Source organism: Balaenoptera borealis (assembly GCF_965194805.1).
Source record: "Balaenoptera borealis genome assembly, chromosome: 14".
NCBI classification, from domain to species: domain Eukaryota; kingdom Metazoa; phylum Chordata; class Mammalia; order Artiodactyla; family Balaenopteridae; genus Balaenoptera; species Balaenoptera borealis.
In genome coordinates, this window is record NC_138875.1 from 4,463,870 (window position 1) to 4,487,702 (window position 23,833).

The 23,833-nt window shown below is 38.5% G+C and overlaps 1 protein-coding gene across 42 annotated transcripts in view; it reads left to right on the forward strand.

Moving 5' to 3' along the window:
• Window positions 1–23,833, forward strand: part of FBXO15 (F-box protein 15) — a 585,398-nt gene that overhangs the window by 140,425 nt on the left and 421,140 nt on the right. The gene's annotated exons all lie outside the window — the stretch shown is intronic.

A 23,833-nucleotide genomic window follows, 5' to 3' on the forward strand; every position in this document is an offset into this window, starting at 1 on the left:
ATTCGGCCTTTCACCTTTCCAAGAGGGCAAAGTTAACTTATTTTACATGATTTTTGTAAGATGATAAGTAAGGTCTCCATTGCTTAGTTGAAAGTGACGAGCTTTCTGAGAGCCTGGTGATATGGCAATGTTGAGAACAACTGTATAGGAGACCCCTTAGTGGGGAGTGGTTTTTCTGATGCTTTTGTTCTGATTTCCTCTCCTAACTTGGCTGGGCTCGTGCAGGTCTAAATGCTGCGGAAGGGAAGGGTGCTCCCGCGCTAAAGGGCTCACTGGGTTTGTGTTGGGCAGGGATGAGAGCTGGGGTCCTGCTCCAATGGCGATGAGCGTCACTGACCTGTGAGGAAGACCACATGCAGAGGAAACAGACTTGGACTGAAGTCAGTTTTGGCTCAGTCATCAGCTGTGTTCTCCCAGGATCTCTGGAGAAAGTGTATACAGGTACCCGGACTTTGGAGGCTGACAGGCAGGGGTCGTATTAAAATATTTAGCAACTAGTAAGGCAGGGGCATGGGCACAACCCGTCAGAAGGTAGAGATGGAGGCGGGGCCAAGTCATTCGTTCTCGGTTGTGGGAAGTTGGCAGGGCCCTGGAAACGTGCCAGGCTGGGTGGGACAATGGGAACAGGGGCCGGAAGCACAGGATAAGAGAGGGCTTGGGAAGTGGCCACTTACCAAACAGTACAAAACTATTCCAGCATTTCCATACCTGGTACAGCTGTACAAAGATGGGCTCCCTGCCCTGCGGAAAGACGGGCTTTTGATCTCGGTCAAAGTAGTGGCCTTGAGCACACTGGCTTACCTCTGACTTTCAGTTCCTTCATCTGGGAAATAAGGGTGTTAGTAATACATACTTTGTGAAGTTGCCCTGAGGGTTAAATGAGATAATGCATGAAAAAGTGCTGAGCCTAGTGCCTGGCCGGCAGAAAGTGTTCAGTAAACGGCGGCTGTGATATGCTTCTACGCTTTCTGCCTGTTGTGACTGATCTTTTAAAAGATTTTAAATGGAAACAGCTTGGTATAAAACAGCTTCCAGCCCTTCTCTGGAAGAGATTAGATGTTGCTGTTGAGATTTTATTTGTGCATAGATTTCTGCTTAAATTTTATGATTACCTTAAAAACATTGATAGGAGAAAAAGGAAGAATGATGCTTTAATTTGCTGTGTCATTACCACCATAACTAAATAGAAACGGGCTTAATCTGCGATTAAGTTTCTCAGATGTAGAGGAAGTCTTGACTATGCAACTTCAGAATAATTTCTTCATTCTTTTCAAGGTACTGGGGCCCTCTGAATTGCAGATGTTTCTAGAGGCTTTTTTGTTATCCTGCTATGGGAAAAGGTCATTGAAATGTATAAATGAAATGAACTTGGATGAGAACAAGTCTCATGTAAGGTTTATTTAATCTGAACAAAAAGCCTTGGAACATATTCAGGACACGTGCATGGGTCAGAGAAATGTTATGAAATATTATGTGAATAGAATTATTTTGAATGCACAAAGGAGCTTACTAACTAAAAGAATATTTTCAAGCAAATAATTTTTTCCAGTTTTTTATTTCATAAGATTTCCCTTTCACATATTTATTTAAATTGCTGTAGGCACTGGGTGTGTTTGTGTGTACTGAAGCATATGTTCTTTTTTTATAAGCAGGTTTTTTGAAGTCTAATTCGCATACTGTATAATTTATCCACCTAAAATATACAATTCAATGGTTTCCACTATATTCACAGAGTTGTACAGTCACCACAATCAATTTTTGAACATTTTCATCAGCCCAAAGAGTGTCTTAATTGTCACGTGTTTGTGAATTTCTGAAATTTCTCTTATTCATTTCTAATTTCATTCCAGTGTGGTCAGAGAACATAGTTTGCATGATTTCAGCCCTTTGAGTTTGGGGGAGATTGTTTTGTGGCCTAGGATTGGGTTCATCCTAGATAAAGTTCCATGTGCTCTGGAGACAGGAGTGTGTTGGGGAATTGTTGGGTGCCGTGTTTTATAGACGTGTTGTGTCTACTTGGTTTACAGTGCTTCAGTCTTCAATTTCCTTGTTGAGCTTCTACCTAGCTATTCTATCCACTGTTCCCTCTAATACTGGGGTGGTGAAGTCTCCAGTGACTATGGTTGGATTGTCTATTTCTCCCTTCGGTTCTGTCAGTCTTTGCTCCATGTATTTCGGGGGTCTCTGCCGGATTTCATAGCCCTGCACTAGGAGCTGTGGCGGGGGAGCCCTGTGGTGCTGGCAGCGCTGGCCAGCAGTTGTTTCCATCGTGCTGAGTTGGGTTGTAGCTCAAATGCAGACTCTGGCTGTTTTACTGAGATTTAGTAGATTTTCTTGAATAAATGTCTTCTCTATTTTCTGTATGCCCTGAGGAAAATTTGCAGAGATTTTAAATGGTTGTTTTTTTTAAAAATAAATTTCACCAGTTATAATTGTTCTGTTGGGGAAAGGTATGTGGTCCTTCTTATGCAGCTATTCCAGAAATTTCCTCCCTGTGTGTTCTTTTAGAGTATTAAAAAACAAAACAACCCACAACATGTCTATGATACATGGGGAATTGGAGCACTAAACGAAGTGTTACTCCTAGACCCAGGATTTACCATTCTTATACAGCAGTCATTGTTAAGCCACTTATATTTACTTTCCTCATTACATGGTACCATGTGTACAAAGAAACTATAGCAAATAGTCTTGGGCCTCTGCAGCTTATATAATAACACAGCTCTTTAGTAAGCATTAAATTAAATTATTTAGAGGTTTTTACTGATTGTTTACCTGAATAACCAGATATGTAAATAGGAGTTTGTCTCTCTTGTTCTCACAGACTATATTTTAGTTACACGTCTATTTATACCTCAGAAAGGAACTTAGTGAACTAAATCTTGCCTCCCAGGAATTCTGAGAACTTAATGGACTATTTTATTGGCCAAGGTGTATCTGATGTCATCTGAAACAATCTGAAAAGCTAGGGAGAAAAATGAATGACACAAATGTGACTTCAGGTAACTGCCAAGGATTATGATTATATTTTAGACCAGTAATTTCTCTTTAGTTGAAAGTTTCTAAACACTAGAAAAATGTGTTAGGTAAATTATTTAAATTTACTTATTTGTCCATTGTGATGATTGACTTATCAACTTGGTTAACATTAAATAAACAAATAAATAAACATGGAATTGCTCACAGATTTCCTCATGATAGAGAACATCTGATGATTGATTATGTAGATACAGTGAACTCTTGAACAATGTGGGGGTCAGGGGCACCAACCATCCACACAGTCAAAAATATATAAAGTCACATATAAATTTATAGTCAGCCCTGCTGCAGGATATAAAATTGATATACAGAAATCTGTGGTGCTTCTATATACTAATAACAAGCTATCAAAATGAGAAATTAAGAAAACAATCCCATTTACAACTGCATCAAAAAGAATAAACTACCTAGGTATAGATTTAACCAAGGAGGTAAAAGACCTGTACTAGGAAAACTCTAAGACATTGGTGACCAAAATTGAAGACAACACAAACAAATAGATATGCCATTGTCATGGATCAGAAGAATTAATAGTGTTAAAATGTCCATACTACCCAAAGCAACATCCAGATTTAATGCAATCTTTATCAAAATACCAATGGCATTTTTCACAGAACAGGTATAAATAATTCTAAACTTTGTATGGAACCACAAAAGACCCTGAATAGCCAAAGCAATTTTAAGGAAGAAGAACAAAGTCGGAGGTGTCATGCTCCCTGATTTCAAACTATACTACAAAGCTGCAGTAATGAAAACTCTATGGTACAGGAACAAAAATAGATCAGTGGAACACCCAGAAATAAACCCATGCTCAGAAATAAACCATGTCAATTAATTTATGACAAAGGAGCCAAGAATATACAGTGGGGAAAAGATAGTCTCTTCAACAAATGGTGTTGGGAAAACAGAACAGCTACATGTAAAAGAATGAAACTGGACCACTTTCTTATACCATACACAAAAATAATTTCAAAATGGATTAAAGACTTAAGTGTAAGGCCTGAAACCATAAAAATCCTAGAAGAAAACATAAGCAGTATGCTCTTTGACATCAGTCTTAGCAATGTTTTTCTGGATCTGTCTCCTCAGGCTAGGCCAACAGAAGCCAAAATAAACAAATGGGACTATATCAGTCTAAAAAGCTTTAGCAAAGTGAAGGAAACCATCAACAAAATGAAAAGGCAACCTACTGATAGAAGAAGACATTTGTAAATGATATATTCCATAAGGGGTTAGTAGCCAAAATATATAAAGAACTCAACACAACTCAATAAAAGCAAATAATTGCATTAAAAAATGGGCAGAAAACCTGAATAGTCATTTATCCAAAGAAGACATGCAGATGGCCAAAAGACACATAAAAAGATGCTCAACACCATTAATCATCAGGGAAATGCAAATCAAAACCACAATGAGATATCACCTCATACCTGTCAGAATGTCTGTCACCAAAAAGACAACAAATAACAGGTGTAGTGAGGATGTGGGGAAAAGGAAACCCTCTTGCACTGTTGGTAGGAATGTAAATTGGTGCAGCCACTGTGGAAAACGTATGGATGTTCCTCAAAAAGTTAAAAATAGAACTACTGTATGATCCAGTAATTCCACTTTATGGTATTTATCTGAAGAAAATTAAAACACTAATTTGTTAAAACATGTGCACCCCTATGTTCATTGCAGCATTATTTACAATTGCCAAGATATGGAAGCAACCTGAGTGCCCATCAACAGATGAATGGATAATGAAAAAGTGGTATACATATAATGGAATATTACTCAGCCATAAAATAGAATAAAGTCTTGCCATTTGTGATGCCATGGATGGACCTAGGGGCTATTATGCTGAGTGAAATAAATCAGAGAACAACAAATATTGTATGATCTCACTTATACGTGGAATCTAAAAAACAAAGCGAACAAACAAAACAAAGCAGATACAGACCATAGATACAGAGAACAAAGTGGTGGTTGCCAGAGGGGAGGGGGATGGGGGAACTGGGAAAAATAGGCGAAGGGGATTAAGAAGTACAAATTTCCAGTTATAAAATAAGTAAATTATGCAGATGTAATGTACAGTATAGGTAATATAGTTAATAATATTGCAATAACTTTCTATGGTGACATGATTACTAGATTTTATGGGATGATATCTAATAATGTATATAAATGTCAAATCACTGTGTTGTACACCTGAAGCTAATATAATATTGTATTTCAACTATACTTCAATAAAAAATTACACGTGTAAGAATAAATGGCTCTGAAAAACATTTTTAATAAAAAGATTGGTTTTACCATCCTGCTCTGACTTTTAAAGTTTTGGGCATGCAACTTTATTTCCACAGGGCACCCACCCCCCATTCATTGCCTAGGTTTTCTGTTACCTGTGATGCTACTGATGCATTTCTTTTGTCTCATTTTTTGGGCTACTGTTCACTGTTATAAGACTGCTTCCCCAGTAAATCTCATATGCTCCCCCATTTGTGTGTGTGTATGTGTGTGCATGTGTGTGTGTGTATGTAAAATATTTTGTGGATATAAAAGAGTGACCCATCATAGTGACCTATCACTAATTAGCTATAGAATGTTCTCTATAAAGTATGGTTCCTATCAATATAAGTAGCTACCTTGATTTACACTCTGACTATAATTAGTCTTTGGCTTTACACAGTGCAAATAATTATGAGTATCTTTTCACTGGCCTTTGCTCTGTGTTTTCTTTTTTCCTGAACAGTTTGTACTGTCTTTAAAATGTAAGTTGTTTCAGATCCTTGTGAAATAGGATGAATCTTATGTAGATAAATATATATTTTCTGATGTAAAGTACACACACATTTTTAAGGAACATTTCTCCCTTTTAATAATAGTTTCTATTTTACACAAAATGAATGTATGCAAGCTGTAATACTTGAACATCATGCAATACTTGGTTCTTCATTTTATTTATTTATTCACATAGTATTTTCCAAGCGCCAGTTAATACTGAGCGTTTGCTGAGTATTTACTCCAAGCACCATATATTCAGCTTATATATATATTACCTCATTTATATTGGTGGTGGAATATTATTTAGGAATAAAGTAGCCCCTTCATTGACTTGCCTGAACCTATTTAAATCCATAATTTAAATATGGTGATTATGGAGACTTGGTAATGAGGATGGCAGAGCTATTTTGAATGTATCTTTTTTAAAAAAATATTTATTTTATTTATTTTTTGTTTTTTATTTTTATTTTTTATTGACGTATAGCTGATTTACAATATTGTGTTAGTTTCAGGTGTACAACATAGTGATTCAGTTATATATATATTCTTCAGATTCTCTTCCCTTATAGGTTATTACAAAATATTGAGTATGGTTCTTTGTGCTATACAGTAGGTCCTTGTTAATTATCTATTTTATATATAGTAGTGTGTATATGTTAATCCTAACCTCCTAATTTATCCTTCCCCTCACCCCCCTTTTCCATTTGGTAACCATAAGTTTGTTTTCTGTCTGTGAGCCTCTTTCTGTTTTGGAAATAAGTTCATTTGTTTTGTTTGTTTGTTTGTTTGTTTTAGATTCCACATATAAGCGACGTCATATGATATTTCTCTTTCTCTGTCTGGCTTACTTCACTTAGTATGATCATCTCTAGGTCCATCCACGTTGCTGCAAATGGCATTATTTTCTTCTTTTATGGCTGAGTAATATTCCATTGTGTGTGTGTGTGTGTGTATATATATGTATATATACACACATACACACCACATCTTCTTTATCCATTCATCTGTCAATGGACATTTAGATTGTTTCCATGTCTTGGCTATCGTAAATAGTGCTGCAGTGAACATTGGTGTGCATGTATCTTTTTGAATTATGGTTTTCTCCAGATATATGCCCAGGAGTGGGATTGCAGGATCATATGGTAGCTCTATTTTTAGTTTTTTAAGGAACCTCCATACTGTTCTCCATAGTGGCTGTACCAATTTACATTCCCACCAATAGTGTAGGAGGGTTCCTTTTTCTCCACACCCTCTCCAGCATTTATTGTTTGTGGACTTTTTGATGATGGCCCTTCTGACCAGTGTAAGGTGATACCTCGTTGTAGGTTTCATTTACATTTCTCTAATAGTTAACAATGTTGAGCATCTTTTCATGTGCCTTTTGGCCATTGAATGTATCTTAAAAGTCTAGTTTATACATTTTAAAATTCTGGATTAGACATTTCTTTTTAGTTACTTAAGGATGAAAATCCTTTGGTTTCTTTTTCTCTTTCCTTTTCTTTTCTTCTCTTCCTTTCCCTTCCCTTCTTGGATGTTCCTTTGAGATATCTCCAAAAGTATATGTCAAGTAGGGGTGCATTTGGGTTTAAATTCTCTCATTATTAATGCATTGTCTTTGTCTGCAAAGTACCAAAATATAGGGAGGTCAGACAAGACTAGCTATTATTACTTAATGAGTTTCTAAGGATTACAGAATCCTCACAAAGGCCAGTTATTGTTTTTACAAGTAAAAGAGTTTATGCTCAGCCAGCAAATATATTTTAATACTGAGGCTCTTTTTCTCAGAGAATTTGAGGAAAAAAAAGGTCCTTTGATTTACACTTGTATAAACTTCAGTATCAAGGTTTTATGAGTATAATTTTAAGCTTATTATTCATGCCATTCTACCTCATTTTGGACTTGTGTTTATGGTAAGGATAATTCTAAATTAAGCCTATAATGACTGCAACTATCTACCCTTAGGGCGTTTAATAAAAATAAAATCACTTGCTGTGTATCCTCTTCTTTCTCATCTCAGCTGTTGGCTTTCCTAGGTGTCCCCACTTGTAATGCAAAGAAGCGCCCCAGCAGAATTCATCACCTACAGCATGTCATTTGGTTTTCTCTGTTTAATACCTGTGTGTCGACAAATCCCAGACAGTCTATTAGGCTCTGAGGATGGTATTGAGGCTGAAGAGGCAAATAACAGATGATCCAGGCATTTGTGATGTGTGTGTCATAGAGTTTCTCAGAAATGCTACCTACCCCTAGAAGTGGGTTAAAGATTGAAATAAATCCTGGCATGCGTGAGGTAATGCGGTACATCGTGGAAGGTCTTGCCGAACCATTTAATCTAATAGTGTGCTTCAGCTACCAAATACCCTGCAATTGAGCACAATAATTTGTGTTATAATAAATCTGAAATGAAAGAAGTTTTTTTTTTTTTATTAAAAAAACTTAGGTACACAAAACATCACCTTTCCAAACTCAATGCTTCTTGAAAGATCCATTATATTTAAAGATTTTTCAGAGCTTTCTTGGCTTTGCTTAAGGCACATGATATTTCCAAAGACCATGTGAGAACACTTAAAAGATGCAATGTGGTAGGAAGAAATGGATTTGGGATAGGGATTTTTACAGCAATAGAATGTGCTATAGTTGGAGAAATCCGCCTTATGATGGCATCCAAATATCATAGCAATGAATATGTTTTTACTGCAGTCACACCCCAAATTCCTACTTTAACTTTAAGCCAGATTCATTGGAGTTTTCTGCCTGTAGACCACTGACAGAGTCTGAAAAGCAATGAAATTATGATTATCTTAGAAAGGAAACCTATACTTGGTGGACAGAAAGGTCCATTCTTTCAATAAGTATAAATACCTAGTGGCCAGGTACAATGGAAGGGGCTGTGAAGACAGCAGTGAACAAGGTATAATTTTTACTTTCAAGGAGTTTGACAGTCTAGTGGGGGAGATTGACCATTAAAGGAGCAATTACACCCTGTGTATAATAAATGCTACCCTATGTTTAAGCACGGAACATATAAGAGGGACAGACTTCCTGGGGGAAGTGACTTCTGAGCTGATAAGTCAGCCAAGAACATGTGGCAAGGAGCTGGAGAAAGGGTTATTCAAACAGAGGCAATCCCGTACACAGACACCTATAGTATGGTTCTATCCGGGAAGTGATGTACGCTTACCACGGCACACAGAATAAGGGGCTTAGGACGAGACCGCCAGTGGCACAAGCTCCTGCATGCTGGCTATTGTGCTACATGATTGTGCCTTGGGATTGCAGCAGATTAGGGTGGGGGTGGGCGTGTTAACAGGGTCTGGCACCCCCCAGAGCAGCCACCTGGGTTTCCTAATGCTCTTGTCTCTCCTAGAGATTGCAGTCTGTTGCTTCTTTTTTTTTTTTTTTAATTTATTTATATATTCTTGGCTGCGTTGGGTCTTCGTTGCTGTGTGCGGGCTTTCTCTAGTTGCGGTGAGTGGGGGCTGCTCTTCGTTGTGGTGCGCGGGCTTCTCATTGCAGTGGCTTCTCTTGTTGTGGAGCACGGGCTCTAGGTGCGCGGGCTTCAGTAGTTGTGGCACACGGGCTCAGTAGTTGTGGCACACGGGCTTAGTTGCTCCGTGGCATGTGGGATCTTCCCGGACCAGGGCTCGAACCAGTGTCCCCTGCCTTGGCAGGAGGATTCTTAACCACTGCACCACCAGGGAAGCCCCAGTCTATTGCTTCTTTATACAAACATCTAACATTAAGAAGGCCCTGTATCCTGATGAATAAGAAGAGAGCACCCCTTTGCCTTAAAGACCTTATTTTGACGGAGGAAACGGGCTTTCATTTTTTTTTTTCTTCCTGGCTTTCTTTCATCTGTTGTTCACAATTGTGATTCCTGTACTTTCCTATACTTACCGTAATTTATCAGAATTTTCTGTGCATTCCTTATTTGGATAATCACCTTTGTTGTTTAAATAAAGGGCAGGAGCCTCCCACAAAGACCCACGACCTGGCTCTAAACGTGGACAGAGACCTGAGAAAGCTGGGCACTGACCAAGGGAACAAGGAAGAATTTCTGGCAGCGACTCCTGGGCTTGAAAATTAGCCCCCCAACTTGTCAACTGAGAACTCCTTGTGGACCAGGAGTAGGTCCTTTATTGTGGACCAACACTTACTCGTTCCTGAGAGGCCTCAGAAAGAATTCTCCGTGGCTTTGCTGGTGAAGATGTGGGCTGGCCAAGACAGTAGGCTTGAAGGGAAGGCTGGGTGGAGCTGTCCATTGTGCTCACCCCGTTGACTGCCTGGTCAGCTCTTTCTTCTTGGGCTTTGGTTCTCAACCAGCTGCCAGCTCGCCTTCACTGTTGATCAGGACCCCCATCACACTGGTCAAGCCACTGATGTTTCTCGTTAAATTATAATCTTGACCTCCTCAGCTCCTTACTTGGCTGACCGCATTTTCTCCTACTTGGACTCTCTTGCTGCATTATAAGTTCAGGAAGGCACAGTGTTCTGCTGGAGCTTCCACTGAATGCCCTTGGATTGCTTTTCTAGTCAAAAGAGAACCCTGTTCAGTTGAGAACAATGAACATGTTCTCAGTTTTTTTTCACATTTAAGTGAACATATGAGAAAAGCTTTCTGGCCATTTGATTGCTTGGGGCTGAAAGGCAGCTGTCCTCATCATCATAATAATGGAAGCTGAGACAGGTCACTTTTGCAAACTGTTGTCTTCTGGACCTGAATGTTTGATTCAAAGTCATAAAATATAATTTTCAGCCAGTATGTCTAGCATTTTATTCCATAGATGTGCAGGAAAGGTGTCAGCTCAAACCTTAAAAAAATGTGAGGAATCTCAAATTGATTAAATTTTCACTTATTCTTCATGACAAATGCCTTCTCTTTCAATTTCACACGAAATTCAAAGGATGTTAGCCAGTTCCAGGTAAATGTTGTCTCTTCTATCTCATAAAAAACACGTGGATGGAATTAAAGGGTGAAATGAGGTCTTTTAGCAAAAACAAGCACTTTGACAATATTCCTGATTTTTCTGCCTTCTTACACATAGATAACTTAGAAGTGTTGTGCTAGCAATTATTAGCCAAGTTTTAACCTTTCAGGAAATTAAGTGACTTTGTAGGTCTAAATTAGAAACCACCTGCAGTATAAAAATTACTGAATAAAATATGCTACCAAATTGAGGCATGACAGAAAATAGCTCTGCCATATTCAGAGATTTAAAATGTTTTGAAAAAAATGTTTTCTTGGAACCTAAACAAATGTGAAATAATGCAAAGTCTACAGAATTTTGGTTTTGTTTTTCAAACATTTCCTCCTGATTGCTCTGGGCAAATCATAAAGTGTTCGTCTTTACCTTTACCCTCTCTTTTTAAATATTCTCCTTTTAGTTCAACATTTACATACTACATTTCTGGGACTTCTTGTGTTTTTGCTCTAAGTTCCCTATCTGTCTCTGACTGTGGAGTACACAGTATTTGTAGAAGCATGTGCTTTGTGGATTCTGGGAAGATAGAAGTTTGAATATATCTCTAATGCCCTTCTTTCTCAACTACTCACTACTGATGACCTTTTCCAAGTCAAATAGGAGCTGGAGCTATCAGAAGTGGTGGCCCACCAGATGTGAGGGAGGCTCAGGCTCTGCCAGGGACCAGGCATCCCCATTTTGGCATTACCAAACCAAACTTGGGTCCTCTCGCTTGCCTCACAGAAAAGCCAATCTACTGACACCAGGGTAGTGATGAAGGAAAGTACAGTGTTTATTGCACAATACCAAGCAGGAAGAATGGGCAGCTTGCACTCAAAAGACCCAAACTCCCAGATAGCTTTCAGGGAATGGTTTTTAAAGGCAACGTTTGGGGTAAGGGTTGCAGCTCATGAACTTTCTTCTGATTGGTTGGTGGTGAGGTAACAGTGTGATGTTTCGAGAATCTTATGCATCAACCTTCTGGTCCCAGCCAGTCTGTGTGCTTGTGTTCAGCATATAGTCACCATTGCCCACCAGGGTGGGGGCCTTAGTTTCCACAGAACAACTCAAAGATCTGTGTCAGATGGTTATGTGTATTTCCTGAAGAGGAACTAGGACTCTGTTTTATTGCTGAACTATTGTCTAAGGTATCATTACTTTTACTGCTTGGCTGCTTTCCCTTTGTTCCTGAATTCCCTCACTTCACTTCCCTAATTAGCTTGAGTCTCCTCCTGAGAACTCAGGGAAGGCCTAGGAGAATAAAGCCTTTTTTTTTTTTTTTTTACAAAAAGGAAATGGGGGGCACAGAGGGACTTTTCTACCCAGAAGGTTCCATGGGGTCCTGTTAGGTTTCTATTGCCCTTTTCTTTGATACTCCTCAATATTAAGGGTAACAGGGGTGGGACAAGAAAGGAAATTAAAGTTTTAGACAGAGAGATTAATCATAAGCTCAGCAGGGAAACTTGGTTTTAGTGGGACTCAGTTTTACTGGGTCTGGAGATTTAAAAAAAAGGAGATCACTGGAATGGGGATTTGATGGATCACGGAAAACTTTGGCTTTTGAAGCCCTGTGAATTTCCCAGAAGATGGCTAGAGCTTTCCCATGCGCTAGAATCTCTAGAGAGATTGCTGAGTGTGTGGACTAAATCTCTTTATTGATCCTTCTCTAGGATGGCGCCTGCTAAGGATGCCAGAGAGGAGAGAGTCTTCCTCTTGGCACCTCAGACAAGGACTACAGCTTACCTGCTGGAACACTTCCAGCTGACAGGAGAAGACAGGGACTTCTGCGCACATGCACATGGGCACACACACACACACACACACACACACACACACACACACAATTACAGGAGAGATTGCTCTGGTCTGAAGCTTCTCAACACTGCTATCTGAACCCGAGCAAGTGGGTAAAAACAAACAATGACAAACAGGGAAAAAAGGGATAGATGACAAATGAAATTACAAAAATAATTAGAACATATAAGGAGATTTATGATAGCACAAAGACTTTCAGAGCTAAAACACGATTATTAAAGAAAAACTGTTGAGAATGGAATTAGTGCGGGAAGATTAAGAGAAAGAGATATCTCAAAACTCAGAACAAAAATTACAGAGAGAGATGAAAAGGACAGATCTTGGAAATGTAACACGCAAGTAACATCAGTTGTGAAAGGACCTTCTGAAGGAAATGCAATAATTAAGCAAATAAAGCAGAATATTTCCCAGAGCTGAAGTAGGACTTTAGTCTACAGAGTGAAATGTGTTACTGAGGTTCAGCCAAGACTGATAAAAAGGACACGCCTGGACATATTCTGGTTAAATTTTTGATTCCCAAGGATAAAGACAAAATATTCATATTTTAAGACAGAATGAAGGGGTTACTTACAAGGGAAAAAAGAAAGTTGAGAAACTGCTCATCTGCAGCTCTAGAAGCCTATCAGATAAAATGTAAAAATTTCCAAGAAAAAGCTCCTGTTCCAAGAAGCCTATATGCAACAAAGATATCACCTGCCAGGGTGAAAAAAATTTACAAATATTCAGGATTCAGAGATTGTATCATCCACAAACCCCATCTGTAGACAATACTCAAAAATAGACTCTAACTGTACAATAAATGAATCACTACAGAGACTTGCATGTGGGAGAGGATTAAAAGGAGAAGGAATAGCAGAAGTGAGCAAAAAATCCTGCAGTGGTCATATCCAGTTAGTTAAACTAAACGGATTACAGAGGGTGACTGGGTCCTGATGTGTTAAATAAGGATTCTGAAATAGAAGAAACAATCTGATTTTTAAAATCTAATGACAGTTGAGAAAGAAAAGCATCAAAAGTATTAAATTGTATCATTAAAGTCTAGGCGTTATTGTTGGGAGTGATGGGGTAGGAATGAGAAAGAGTATTTGCAAGTTCTCATTTAGGAAAAGACGAAGTAAAAGCATTCCAAAGATTTTACCCAATACAACAGTAGGGGAAAGAACAGAAGAAGATGGGAGAGTAGAATGTTAGGTGCAGAGAAATGTTTGATGGCTGTTTTTTGTCTAATACTAAACAAGTGTGTGTTTGATAATGAGTTGTCTGAGAGGTTACTAGTAGGAAAGTGGCAAAAGACAGGAAAACTTTTAAAATTAATGATAGGTAATTAGGACATGAGTATTTGCATGATCAAACCAGTGACAGAAGAAAAAGAAAAAGAGAAAACCAGAAAGTAAAAGAAATGTAAGATGGAAGGAATAAAGCCAAAATTAGAAGTAAAAGAATGGGAAAATAATTCTAGGAAAAAATTGGAAACAGAAAGAAAGCAAGAGTGACAATATTAATATGAGACAAGGTGCAATTTAAAGATAAAAGGACTAAACATAGCAAAGAGGGACATTTTACAATGATAAAATACTCATTAATTAAAAAGAAATTCCTGAACTTATACACACTCATCAGTATAATAATTAAATAATAAACAAAACCTTTTTGAAATGCAACAAAAACTTGATTAAATAGTGGAAGATTTTAATGTGCTTCTTTCAGAATCAGGTTTACTAAGTAAAAAATAAATAAGGACAGAGGAACTGAATAAAATAAGAAACAAATTTGAATGTGTAATTTAAATCTTTGGATTAAGAATACACATTTTTTTTCTTCCTTATATCTGGGGAAGCATTAAAAAATTGGTCATGCACTGACCATAAGGAAAACCTTACAAAGCAACCAAGATACTTTACAGGACATGATCCCTGATAATAATCAAATAAAAGTATAAATTAATAATAAAACTGTAAAATACACTCAAATAACATGAGATCAATGGGGAAATCTAGAAAAAAATGGAAAGAACATGTCACACAAAAATATATGAGATACAGTGAAAGTATTAACCCACATATCTTGATTAATAAAGAGTATAGGCTAAGAACATAGGAATTTATGCTCATTTGAGAAATTATAATAGAACAAAGTTAACAAAAGAAAGTAGAAAGCAGAATGAGCAAAAAACAAAAGGTGAAATATATGAGAAAAATTGTACTAAAGATAAATGAAAAATATCTTATTTTTTGAAAAGCCAAATAAAATACATAAGCCCTCTAAGGAAAAAGATAAAAATTATACAAGATTAAGAAAGAAGGAGAGAGAAGACAAAAAAAAAAAAAAAAAAAAAAGGAGAAACAGAAGAAATAAAAATAATTATAGGAGAAAACTATGTGCATTCCTTGGCAACAATTTGGAAACCTAGAGGAAATTGATGATTTTATAGTAAACAATTGATGATTTTATAGCAAACAATAAATATCAACTTGAAGAGATAAGAAATTCAAATATATTTTAGAAGATATTAGAAATGGAATTAAAATCTACTATTAAAAAAGTCCCAAGAATTGACAGTTTCATATCCAAGTTCTATATGACACTTGAAGAAAAGATAATTCCAAAGTCCCTGACACTAACCCAGATTAATATAAAGATGGAAAGATTTCAGATTTGTTTCTGAAGGCTGTAAAAATTAAATACCAAAACATGTAGAGATAGTACAAAGAAAATAATCTAGATCAATTTTATTTATGAAAAAAGATATGAAAATTTTAAGTAAAATATGAATACATAGAATACAAAGAATAATATACTGACCAAGTTGGGCTTATTCAAGGAACGCAAGGAAAGTTCAATATCAAGAAATATATCAACATAGTACATCTGGTGGTGCAGTGATTAAGACTCCGCACTCCCAGTGCAGGGAGCCTAGGTTCGATCCTTGGTCAGGGAAGTAGATCCCACACGCACGCCGCAACTAAGAGTTCATATGCCGCAACTAAGAGTTCATATGCCACAACTAAGGAGCCGGTGAGCCACAACTAAGGAACCCGCCTGCCACATCTAAGACCCGGTGCAACCAAATAAATAATAAATAAATTAAAAAAAATTTTTTTAAAGTCCATCAAAAACTGGAGGAGAAAAACCAATATGTCATATCAGGAGGCATCAAAAGTATTTGATATAATGCAATAAAGAAAATCTTTAATTTTATTGTATTGATACAATAAAAATACTGAGTAAGATACAAATAAATAGAAACTACTTACATATATTGAGATCTCTTTCCAATCAATAATAATTGTCAATAACTAAAATGTAAAATCACAGGGTGATTTCTAATCAGAGACAAAATTATTTATTTCTCAATGAATAATTGAAAATGAGTAAATAAATGCAAACATAATTGTTTGAAAGATTCTACTGAATTTCACAGGAGAACAACAATGAAACAATGCTATACAGGTTGGAAAATAAAACATCCTCACAGTAGGACCCCTCTGGACTGCCTGCTGTCCTGGAGGAGGTGAAGATCAATTCCACAGGTCTCATGGCGTTAGTTAAGGAATAGGTTTTACTGATAAAAGGGAAAATTCAAGGTCCAGAGTTTGTAAGAGAGAGATGCATGCAGTCCCCCAGTTTCTCATCATGGAGAGCTGTGATGGGCTGAGGCATCTCCTGGACATGGCACGAGTTCCATTCCAGTAGAGGGAATCTCCTCCTCTGTGGATCTCTTTTCCCAGAGGGTGAACCTGAGAAAGTAGCTTTGTTAGTGGAAGAATACAAAGGCCATTTGAAACCAAGCAGTCTGGGTGGGAACTGATAAGTATTCCCAGCAGTTTCTGAGAAATCCAGTTGGCTTGCCCCTGAGGATTCTGGTGAAGGTGTGGACCTTGGTACCCATGGGCCTTACAGTGATCTCAGCCCCAGAGAGAACATTTCCAAACTGAGTTCTAGTGAAGCCACTCTTGCTGAGAGAAGGGAGAGACCCCAGAATGAGGAGCAGGGTCCATTTCGGACACTCCTGCTTCTTGAATACTGGAAAGAAAAAGCAAAATATTTCATTTGGCCAGAGATTTAATTTTATAAAAGGAAAATCCAGAAAGCTTGAGTTAAAAAAACAAATGTAAGATTTAACACAAAAATCAATAGTTTCTTAACTATTAGCGATTACCAGCTAAACATGGTAACGTGAAAATTTTAATTCACGATAATAACGAAAGCTATGAAATATCTAAGAATTGAAGGAATCAACATGAAAAATAATTATAAAAATTTTTTTGAGGGGTGAACAAAACATTTTGAACAAGCACAAATGTATACCTTGACCATGGATGGAAATTTTTAATTACTGAACATTATTAATCAATTCCTCTAAAACTAATATATACAGGTAATTAAACCCTAACGAGAGCCACATTTTTAATTAGATAAAAGCTCCCTATGGAAGATAAATATCCGAAAATAAACAAGAAAATAATGCCAGATATTAAAATATACTACACAGATCCAAATATAATATAAGTTACAGAGAACCATAAATAGATGGCAGATATATGGGAATTTAATATGTGAGAAAGTTAGCATTTCAAAACAATTGTTATATATTTCCTTAATAAATGTTGCTAGCACCAATGGAAATAAAATTAAACTCTTACCTCATATACAAACCCAAAATTTCAGATGATTTCAAAACTTAAAAATAAAAACACTTAAATCTTAAGAGATAATTTAGATGACTAGGAATTGAGGACACATTTCTAAGAAAGACAGAAATCCGGAAGCTATAAAAGAAAGATACCACATATAAAATGAAAATAGGCAAATGATGACAGAAAAAATTTGCAAAGCATATTTTATCTTTTTTTGAAAATACAAACAACTGAGTTATGGGGGGAAGCCATACAAATAAAATCATCATATATGATATAATTCTGTTTGTGCATGTGTGTATGTGTGCAGATGTGAGTTTATAGGGAGATGTTGAAATATGTTCACCATATGTGAACAGTGGTCCTTTTAGAATGGTGGTCTTTTAGGTGACTTGTACTTATTTCAACTTTTATGTATCGCTTGAAAATTTTCTCATGATTATGTTCAATTTATATATACAGCAAGAAAGTTTTTTCATTTTGAAAAATAAAAAAAAGAGTATTCAAGTCTTTCTGGGAAGATAATTGTGGGCATTAGACCACTGAGACCTCTGGTATTCTATTTGCATGAACCTGGCTGTGGTTAAAAAAATAACCTGTCACTTCTGAAAATGCTTTCCTGTTTGAACCCTGTTATCAATATCAAATTAATTTTCAGACAGAAGCCCTTGGTCAGGCAGCATAATGAATCTGGTAAAGCCCTATTTCTTAGGGTTTTGACATTCCTATTTGTATCTTTTATTCTCTCCTTGCTGATGGCAGCAACATCTACTCCCCAGTCAGTGCTTGTGAATTTCCTGGGGCTTCTGTCTTGCGAATCCATGTATCACAGGACAAAGGGACAGATCTCAGGAAGGGCATCAAAGATACTTTATCATTCATTTTTTTGGTGTTGAAAAGCATCAGCTGCCCTCCAGAAAATTAATAACCCTTAAGAAAATAGTATTTGTGTGCTTTCCCTACTTCAGTTAGGCATACGACAGCAATTCCATCATATTCTATAATTTTAGATTATTAAGATGTGGGATGACTTTTGATCAGATATTTCCTATCCTGGATAGAAGTGGATTTCAGTATTGTTAAGTCTTTATTGATTTTTGATCATCAGGTTTTGAAGGGAAGCTTACTGAGCGCTCAGAGGTCACATAGAAACTTGGTGAAGGATCTGGACAAAACACCTTCAACTGTTACAGGACTAATGGAGCCTGAAGGGAACTTATTCTACTTCCTGACTTTATATGTCCACAAATTGGGTTTTGCAAATAAAATATTTGTACCCTTATACTAATTTAGATTTTTCTCTCTTCCTGCATGTACTGTGGGACCCTCAGAAAATGAAATGTCCTTAAATTCAAATTTGGTAAGAGGGTGCTGTTTACCAGAATCTTCATTGCTAATGTTAATCTGTGCTGTGTTCACAAAAATGGTTAAAGCAGAGACTGAAGGAGATTCTTTAACTTGGGATATTGTAAAGATGACCAAAATATTATTGAGATTGACTGAAACCCTACTATAGAATCAGACACACAGATATTTACTTGTTTAACCTAGGCACAATTGTAGCTGTGTGCGTGTGTATGAGTGTGTGTGTGTGTGTGTGTGTGTACGTATTTAAGATGGATGGCCTCATTTCTTAGAAAACCACTGGTGTGCAGCAAGTGTTCTAAAGAGGCTTGCACTGTTGTGGGACTCTGCTGCTAATTTCCAATTCTTCCCAACTACAAAACTAGAGGAAATCATCCGTCTTAGTCCAAGACCAGTTGATTTTTCTTCATCATCTTGGCTCCATGTTGTCTATTAATCTTTCCTTTGTCCAGAGCAATCATATTCCTGAATAATTACTTGCTGGTATTGCATTGAATACCAGTTGGCCTATAATTGCTTATTCCAAGAGACTGAGTCTCCATCTGTGCAGGGTGGTATCGCTCTCTGACCGGGGGCCCTTTCCTCAGCCCCGGGGCTGGCGGGGAGCTCACGTGTCTATTCTGGCTTTTGTCAGGAGGATGGCACGGCACGCGAAAAGGTTTCCTTTTATGTGGAAGTTACTGAGGCCCTTGATTCTCTCTGGGAACCAGGGTCAAACACCCCTTTCCACTGGCATTTGGAATTTGTGCCTAAGTATTTTAAGTCAGTTAGGTTAGAAATTCATATAGTGTTAAAAAATGCATTTCCATTACATAAAGTCATCATATTTCATTGTATTTCGTTACACCTGAGTTTATGTCTTTTTCTTTTCTCTGCTTGACTGTAAAATCCATTGTTGTCTTGTTCTATCTCAGTCCAGTGCTTGGTCCATGTTGGGATGCAGGACGTTTTAGTTTCTGGATGTCATCTGCTGGTGGATTTTGCCATCATTTACTTGAATGAGGGAAATCGCATTAATGAACTTATTTATATTCTCTATTCATTAATTAAAACAGTAGCTTCTGAGCGTTGCAATCAAAGACTGTCATTTAGAAAATTATGATTCCTGTATTGGTGATCAGGTCCTGGATTAAAGATAGTTTTGAAAAATATATTTGGTTTTAGGAAAAACAAGGTTAGTAGATGGAAAACACACTTTAAAAACTGAAAAGTACTACTGTATAAATTAATAATATAACCATCATTTTGGGAAGAACTTAGAAGGTTGTGTATACATTTTCTTTATCATCATCAAACCATTCTTGAATAGTAAAAACGTCAGTGGTGTGAAATATAAAGGCATAAGAATGTTTTCTTGTTTTCTGATCCCCAACTCGGTTATCAAAATCGGTGACAAATAGAAATATTACCACTTATTCTTCTGAATTCTCTATAGCTCAGTGCCATTTATGGAGTTTGGGGTCCAGAAAGGAAAGAAAATGGATGGTTACATGGAGGCAGCTGTGTCTCATCTTACGAAGTAGTTCTGTTTTCCTTAGATTTGTGGGGAAACAAGTGGATTATGGACACTTTTAAGTCCAAAGAGCGTGCTTCTGTTTAGTCTTATAACGTCCAGGCTAACTTTTTTTTTTTAATTAATTAATTTATTTATTTATTTATTTATTTATGGCCGTGTTGGGTCTTCGTTTCTGTGCGAGGGCTTTCTCTAGTTGTGGCAAGCGGGGGCCACTCTTCATCGCGGTGCGCGGGCCTCTCACTATGGCGGCCTCTCTTGTTGCGGAGCACAGGCTCCAGACGCGCAGGCTCAGTAGTTGTGGCTCACGGGCCTAGTTGCTCCGCGGCATGTGGGATCTTCCCAGACCAGGGCTCGAACCCGTGTTCCCTGCATTGGCAGGCAGACTCTCAACCACTGCGCCACCAGGGAAGCCCCGGATGTGGACCATTTTTAAAGTCTTTACTGAATTTGTTACCATATTGCTTCTGTTTTATGTTTTGGTTTTTTGGCCGTGAGGCATGTGGGATCTTAGCTCCCTGACCAGGGATCAGAGGGGTCCTCAGAAGGTTAAGTGCCAACCACTGGACCTCCAGGGAAGTCCCTCAACTCTCTCTTTACCATCTGCTTTGGTTTCTTCTCCCTGGCAAGACATGGTTTTGGAGGCACCAAGCAACGTCAGTGTTTTTATTAGGAAATGCATTGTGTGATATTTATTAACACGTGTAGGTCATCTTAACTAAGAAGAAATAATTTACGCAAGCTAAGGGCTTTTTGCAAGCCCCTCTCCAGCACACAAGACCATAGAGCATTCATTCCATGCTGAGCCTTGAGGAATATCTCTACCGCCTCCCTCTCTACTTCCTACCCTTCCCCTAATAGACAGGAATCAAACAATAGGGTAATTGAAAGGCCTGTGGGTTTTGTTTTTTAAATTCTCAACTTCCTTTATTTTTCCAAGACTGAAGTGCAAGATCTGCTGCTCTATCCTCTACTAAACATACTTTCTCTCTTCCCAACCCTCAACTTTCTTACTTAATAATAGCAGTGTATTTTTTTCCCTTTGTCATAAATAATTTACATTGGGACTTCTGGTACATGAGGAAACATAGGGAAAAAAAGGCTTGAGAAATTACCTGAAGGACACGTATAATGGGGTTTTCTTTTGAAAACATACTTTGAAATTGTTGAAGAAAAAGCAGGGGCTTCCTTGGTGGTGCAGTGGTTGAGAATCTGCCTGCCAATGCAGGGGACACGGGTTCGAGCCCTGGTCTGGGAAGATCCCACATGCCGCGGAGCAACTGGGCCCGTGAGCCACAACTACTGAGCCTGAGCGTCTGGAGCCTCTGCTCCGCCACAAGAGAGGCCGCGATAGTGAGAGGCCCGCGCACCGCGATGAAGAGTGGCCCCCACTCGCCGCAACTGCAGAAAGCCCTCGCACAGAAACGAAGACCCAACACAGCCAAAAATAAACATAATAAATAAATAATAAAATTAAAAAATTGTTTAAAAAAAAGAAAAAGAAAAAGAAAAAGCAGGCACTGACCGTGAGACCGCTGGTGAGGTTCAGCTCACTACTTGCTGGATGTCTTGGCCTGCCCTTCTCCATGGGAAGCAGAGATGAGACCTGTGATGGAAAGTGGTTCCTGAGAACAGCAGGGCCTGGGAAGTAGAATCGGGAAGGGGGGAAGGCCAACCCAAGTGTGTTTCACCAAGCTGATCACTGCTGTGGACACTTAGGGTTAGATTCATCTGAGGCGCCCTGTATCAATAGAAGGTGCCTCAGAATGAATCTGTCTGAGCTCCGTAGGAGGCGGTCATGTATCTGCTGCCTTGTATTTGCCTCTGATCAAGTGACACATCCCTCTTTAGGGGTTGCCGTGTGCAACAGCAGGTTCTCAGCGAACCGTACACTTTCAGAAAGCAAGACGTGAGCAGGGCAGCCGGGGCCAGGCAGGGCCACTGTCCTCAGCCTGCACCTGCTAGGAGCCAGTTACTGAAGCTGTAGTTGCAGAGAAGGGCGGGCTGTAGGCCCGGGGAGGTAGACCACAGAGATGTACGATACAGTGAACTGGAGGTGATTCTCAGAAGATGACACACAGCAGCCAAGCGAATCAGCAAACGGTTAAGAAAGGCAAGCGTGTTGGGAAAAAGGAAAGGTTGCAGTTATTCACTTTACATTAAAAAAAAAAACTTTAGAGGATAAATTACTGAAGAGTAATCTTAATTATTATTTAATTATTAATTAATTATTATTAATCTTATAACCAATTTTTGGAAATCACTTATTTAAATGATTTCATAGAATACAATTTTAAAGAGTAAATGTTTAAAATGACCCTATAATAAGTTAAAATGGGAAGCCTGGAGAGGGTGGATACAAGAACTCGAGCTGGAAGTGTTCACGCGGTCAGACACTCTCGTATTCTAGGAGGGAATGAGGACCTATTATGTGATGAGCTTTGTATTGGGCACTTAGCCAAGCAAGATTCATTTTACATTTTCCTCCCCATGGAGAACTCACAATGTATACAGTGACTTAAGGACACAAGGACATATTAAAATAATGACAGTAAGATGTGATAAGTGCTTTGTCAGAGACAAAGTACCGTGAGTGCTCTGGAACTGGATGGGAAAGGCGTGAGTGTGGTAGTGGCCCCAGGGTTGGGGTGACATCAAGAAAGATTTCAGGGTGCGAGAAGGAAGTGATTTCTGATACCATCCCATTGTTGATTTCCGAGTTTTGGAAGCTCTGACAGCATTGAAGTATCTTTCTTGAAGCAATAATGGCTGTTTTGGTTTATCCTGGCTCTCCCGGAATTATCTGTGGAGGGAAGGAGTGAATGGATGAACCAGCCATCCCCTGAACCCGTCACATTTCTGCTGGGGCATTCCGAGCCTGCTGGCCCCCTGCTGGGCAAGGCAAGCTCAGGCAGGACTCTTGAGTTGGGTCTGGTTCCCCTTCCCCCCGGAGAGGCTGTGGTTGGTGTGAAATTTACAAAGGACCAAAGTAAGAAAATAAGATGAACTTCTCTAAACTCACTGCTCACATTCACCCTAATCAAACTCCACCTTCGCTCCAGTAGTGACGCTATTTGGAGGATTTCCAGCCTTACAGGGGTACTGTTTAGAGTACTGTTACTTAGGGTGCTGTTTTCCAGTTCAGAAACAAAACAGTAAAGTGCGCTACGGGGAGCCAAGGAGACTCTGTCCTGTTAGGGAACCGTCCTCTCCCCTGTGGTTTGAGAAGGGGGTGGGTCCCAAGGTTTGGGGTGGAAATCTCCTCTTACTCATGGGGATCCCTGGTGTGTGGGCAACCGGTGATCATCCAAGCAACACATCATGGAAAATAGAGGGTTGCTTTTCCCCCTCCCCACTCACCAAGGAACTCACATCCTCACATCCTCGTCGGGGGGTGAAAATAGCACAGGTGGCTTCAGCTGCAGAGTGCAGAAGCCAAGTGTTGGGAGTGTTACCTGCAAATAGCGGTAATTTTTAACAGGCCCCAGGAATAGGGGGCCCCTGTGCTCAGGCTCTAGAGTTTATTGTGGGGCAATGAGAAGCCAATGCTTGTTTAGGAAACAGGGGCTGGTTTTAGTTAAAACCGTGAGGAGATAAATTTGTTGCTGTTCTGGACTCACTCTCTTCCCTTGTCAAAACCAACTCTCAAGAAGCTTCTAGAATATTCTTTCATGTTAAAACGGTGAATGACTGCTAACAGTGACAATAATGAAAATACCAAAACAGCTACTAATTAA